The 5885-nt window shown below is 30.5% G+C and overlaps 1 long non-coding RNA gene across 1 annotated transcript; it reads left to right on the top strand.

Annotated features, from left to right (window-relative positions):
* The first annotated feature begins 3849 nt into the window (after positions 1-3849).
* On the top strand, positions 3850-4482 carry LOC131628391 (uncharacterized). The gene is made up of 2 exons (XR_009291776.1): positions 3850-4145; positions 4304-4482. It is a non-coding gene; the product is annotated as an uncharacterized LOC131628391 (long non-coding RNA).
* The last annotated feature ends 1403 nt before the right edge of the window (positions 4483-5885 follow it).

Here is a 5885-nt window from a genome sequence, read left to right as displayed (position 1 = left end):
CTTAAAGCCATTTGCTTTTAGGTTGTTGATGTCCACAGCAGATTCACATAGAACTTCCAGTTCTTCCGTGGGTATTAAGCATGTTTTCAATGGAGCATACTCATATTTGCGTAGAAGGATCTGTGTAGAAGTGAGTCTTTCTTTTGAATTTGATGAACATGAAGATGAGTTCATGATGATTATGCTTTGAGATCAGATCAAAAACTAGGGTTTGAAAAACAGATGCAACAAAAGGGATGCACAAAAGAGAGAGAGAGAAAAAGAAAAAGAATGAAGGTGAAGCGGGTTATTTAAATGATTTGAAAATAACGAAATCATTATGCATTTAATGAGAAATGACATTAGGAGAGAGAACACGGTAAATGAAATGATTTAACACAGTTACCTAGGTCGGCGTCTTTTCAACTGCACGCTTTGTACTAACCGTACATACACGTGTTCACCATCAGATAATAGATGACAGCTGTAAGTTTTCCTGAATAGACTTTACGCCTTCTGATTCTGATCATTGCTTCTGATTGTCATTCTTTAGAAATGATCTTGTTCTGATAGGATCATCTTTCTTTCCAAGGATCACATCTTCTGAATGAGCTGAGGCAAGTCTAGGTGATCTTCTGACTGTTGGTTCTTCAGAAATCCTGAGATTCTCTAAAGATACGGCAACTTGATCTTCTAGCATGAAGTGATGAAAGAAGAAATTCAAGCTCTGAAGCTGTCCCAATGGAAGCAGGAATCAGAAGCTGTGAATGTTCTGAAGATCAAAGAAATTCAAGTTCTGAAGCTGTCCGATGGAAGCAGGAATCAGAAGCTGTGAATGTTCTGAAGATCAAAGAAATTCAAGTTCTGAAGCTGTCCGATGGAAGCAGGAATCAGAAGCTGTGAATGTTCTGAAGATCAAAGAAATTCATGTTCTGAAGCTGTCCTATGGAAGCAGAAATCAGAAGTCATGAATGCTCTGAAGATCAAGCACTGTGAACGTCTCTACTGAAATACTCAGGGAAGTCTTTTATTTATAAAATTCTTCTAGTATTAATTTCAGGGGGAGATTATTCATCTCAGGGGGAGATTGTCAATCTCAGGGGGAGACATATTCACATGCTTATGCTATAGCTGTGTAAATTGTCTTTAGCCGTCTGCTCTTTCTGATTGCAAATTCATATCATTTATATATGTTTTTGTCATCATCAAAAAGGGGGAGATTGTTAGAACAAGATTTGTTCTGATCAATATTCTTAGTTTTGATGATAACAAGGATATGAATTTTGTGAGAGATAATGTGGTACTCTAATACATTGCAATTTCCCTTTCAGGAAATATATAAAGAGTACGCACAAATCAGCGCTCAGAAGCTTTGTCTCAGAAGGTTCAGCATGCAACATCAGAACATGGTCTGGCAAGACATCAGAAGATGGTCAAGGCAGAATCAGAACATGGGTCTATGGAAGCATCAGAAGAACTTGAGATCAGAAGCAGAAGCACTGAAGTTCTCATGGTATCACGCTCAGAAGCACTTCAAGGTCAGAAGACAAAAAGATGCTATGCACCAAGCTGTTTGACTCTGATGATATTCAAATGTTGTATACACAAACATCAGATCAGAAGAAAGTACAGGTGGCAGGCTACGCTGACTGACAAAAGGAACGTTGGAAGCTATTAAAGGCAACGTCAGTAGACACAGCGTGAACAAGGCTCGAGGTAGTTGACAAAAGCGTGAAACATTAAATGCAATGCTGTACAGAATACGCAAAGCATTAAATGCTCCCAACGGTCATCTTCTCAAGTGCCTATAAATATGAAGTTCTGATGAGAAGCAAGGTTGACGATTTGCTAACAATAAACTTGCTGAAACGCTGTTCAAACTCAAAGCTCAGAAACTTCATCTTCATCAAAGCTCACTACATTGCTGTTGTAATATATTAGTGAGATTAAGCTTAAACGTTAAGAGAAATATCACTGTTGTGATTATAGCTTTTCAGAAGCATTTGTAATACTCTTAGAATTGATTACATTAATTTGTAAGTAACTAGAGTGATCAAGTGTTGATCAGGATACTCTAGGAAGTCTTAGCTTGTGTCTAAGCAGTTGTAATTAGAGTGATCACGTGGTGGTCAGGATACTCTAAGAAAGTCTTAGCTTGTGTCTAAGCATTTGTTCCTGGATTGATCAGGTTGTGATCAGGATACTCTAGAAGACTTAGTCGCGGACTAAGTGGAAAACCATTGTAATCTGTTGCGATTAGTGGATTAAATCCTCAGGTGAGGTAAATCACTCCGTGGGGGTGGACTGGAGTAGTTTAGTTAACAACGAACCAAGATAAAAATAACTGTGCAAATTGTTTTTATCGTTCAAGTTTTTAGACTACACTTATTCAAACCCCCCTTTCTAAGTGTTTTTCTATCCTTCAAGTTATGTTGTTTAATTTTATTTTATAATAATATTAAAATTTTAACCACATCAGTATTATTGACTTAAGTCTTTATGATTAATTAGATGACAAATAAATTAATAAGTTTAAAATATTTTTGAGCAATATGACTTAGATTAGTATAACCTAACAAAATATTTATAAAGTTTAAAATGTTTTAAAATTGTGATTTATTAAAGGCATATATTAAAATTTAGTATTAAATCTATTTTTCTTTTGTTTTTTAAAATTTTAATCTCTTCAATTATAAAAAAAGAAGATCTAAATTATATTGAATATTTTTTTATATAGATAATAATAAAATACTTTTTCTTCCTATTTGTAACCAATAAAAAAAATAATAAAATACTTAAGAAAGATAATATTATTAATATCTAAAAGGAATATATATATATATATATATATATATATATATATATATATATATATTAAAATTTAATATTAAATTTATTTTTTTATTATTTTTTATAATTTTAATCTTTTTAATTACACAAAAAAAAAGATCTGGATCTATTGAATATTTTTTAAAATAGATCAAATTATAATATTAAGAAACATAATATTTTCAAGAATGGGGTAAGATAAAGCTCCCTTACAAAATTTCTAGAACAAGAATCATCTATAATATAAAAATTGATAATACTCTTTTGTTAGCTTAGTCTAAATTAATAATTTGGGTTAAAAAATGTATTTCTTTTTTGTTTTTATAAACTAACTTTTTCACTTTTCACTTTTTTGAATTCAAGTCTTTCTATCCCTTTTTTTCACTTTTTTTATACAAAAATAAAAAATAAAAAATTATAATTATAATTCAACACACACGCGCACGAACACACACAAATCTAGTAATGATCTAATATTTTTATATATCAAAAATGGTATTTGTGATCCAAAACATTTTGATTAAAAAATGGTATAGGGGAAAAAATCTATTATTAATTTAAATATTTTTATATACAAAAATTTATTATTGATCTAGATATTTTTTTAAATGATAGTTAAACATTAATAAACTCTCATAAATTATTGAATAGTTAAAGTTTTTAAATGCTCCCTCGGTTTTTTATTATAAGTCGTTTTAGAAAAAAAATTGTATTTAAATATAAGTCGTTTTACAATTCCAATGAATAATTAATGCTATTTTTTCTATTATATCCTTAAATATTTATTATTCTCTCTCCTTTCAATTATATAAATTTTTTTTCCACATGTCATTAATGAAGGATAATTTTGTAAAAACATTCATAATTTCTCATTTACATACAACAATTATTATTTTTCTTAATCTGTGTGAAAAGTCTAAAACGACTTATAATAAAAAACGGAGGGAATAAATTTTACCATAAATGCAATAAAAAAAGAAATTGGTAGCTATAAATAATGGTCTAAAAATGTTTTCTTTAGTGAATATTGTGCGGCTCTGAAATATCACAAAGTTGTGAATTTTTGTTTGAGAAAGAAAAATATTCCTAAGAGCAATGTCAATGAGTCAAATTAAAAAATGTACTCTGATGTTCTTGATGATAATGATATTTACAATTCAAGTTGAATGCATAACTCAATCTCAAGCTTTTAAGTCAGAGTCGGTATTTAAATGTGAGTTTAAGTGTTACTTTAAGTGTAAAGTTAAGGTAATTTATGGTTATGATGTCTGCATGACAAACTGTTTTCACCAATGCAGACATCCACCACCCAATTCTGATGCTTCACATAACTAATGGTATTTATTTTCTCTTTATCGTTTATTTTGTCTTTTTTTACAGTATATATATATATATATATATATATATATATATATATATATATATATATATACATACATATATATATATATATATATATATAATATATTTATATAAATTTGTTTTTATTTTGTAGGTACTAGTGCTTCAAGTGAATGTGTGTAGAGCTTGTGGTGCTTTCATACATCTCTTAAAGATCCAAGAGTTATAATAATTAATAAATAATGCGTGTGTTTTATGTGATGTTATCAGTAAAATGTATTGATAAATATTGACATTTTGTCAAAAATTAAATAAATATATCATAAATCAGGATATCTATTTTTTTAATTTTGAAATCTTTTTTTTTTGCATGATTCTTAAATAAACTTATAGGTAAATCTTAACATGTCTAAACAAATAAAAAAAATCGTTTGTTGTTAGATAATGCAATAATTGTGTACTGACCAAAAAATGCAACATACCATGGACCTTGTGATCCATGTTTGATTAAAATACATAACTTAATCAATTTTGAGGAAATAAATTATCCTTAACTATTTAAAGATATGTTAAGAATCAATGATTTACTTATATATCTATTCAAAGCACGTATTTTAGTCATGAGTAGCCGGTTAACTTTGAAGTTCTTATGGAATCAATAATTTACTTATATATGAATAACCTCTTAAAAAAATAGTGGCATATATATATATATATATATATATATATATATATATATATATATATATATCAAAATTAAAATATGTATGTATATTATTTAGTTGAACTATAATAGATGACTAAAACTATGTCATATCGGTTGTAGGTATTATTTTTGCTCAGTGTTGGATTTGGACCCAGGTAACTTAATCCGTTGCATAGAACCTTCAAGAAAAAAAAGAAAAAAGTTTTAAATAACCAAATTTTTTTTAAAAACTACAAAAAAAAACTACATTTTCAAAAAAATTACCTAGGTAACTAAATTTGGGGGAGTACACATATGCGCCAGGAAGAAATATTTTTGTGTTTGTGCCGCCCCATGTGACACCTTAGTGCAACCCAAATTAGGGTTTTCATGGGGTGGCTGTAACGCCCAAGACTGCATTCAGGATTATCGACTGATCCCACAAACCAACACAAGTCTTTTTAGCGTGTTTTATCCTCACTCCCACACTTTCCGGGAAACTTTCTAGAAGGTCACCCATCCCAAGATTGCTTCAAGTCAAGCACGCTTAACTGTGAAGTTCTTATGAAATGGGTGACCTTCTAAGAAGTTTCCCAGAAAGTGTGAGTGAGGTCAAAGAATGCTGAAAAACTCGTGTTGGTTTGTGGGGTCAGTCGATCATCTCGAAAGCAGTCTGGGGCATTATAGTGGCGCCTATGTACATATTTTGTACATAGGATCCATATGGGGTGAATCGTATGTGTTAGGGTATTTTATATAAATATACCCCCAGCCCCCCATCATTTTCCACACCTTTTCTCCACCGTTTTCTAACATTCTCTCCGATTTTTCTCGTCATGGCGGCTTTGCCAATTTTTAAGAGAGATGGTCATGTGTTTTACTCAGCGGTAAAACCTCAGATTAAAATGAATTTTGGAACATTCATTTCATGAACCATCTGAAGAGGTCGTTGCTGCACTGGTTAGACGGGGAGTACGAGGTTGGTGAAAGCATCAGACGAATCCAAAGGTAGAGAACGAGGGCGTTAATCATCACGAAAAAAAATGAACGT

This window comes from Vicia villosa, unplaced genomic scaffold, assembly GCF_029867415.1.
Source record: "Vicia villosa cultivar HV-30 ecotype Madison, WI unplaced genomic scaffold, Vvil1.0 ctg.000451F_1_1_1, whole genome shotgun sequence".
NCBI classification, from domain to species: Eukaryota; Viridiplantae; Streptophyta; class Magnoliopsida; order Fabales; family Fabaceae; genus Vicia; species Vicia villosa.
This window is presented reverse-complemented; position numbering and strand designations above follow the sequence as displayed.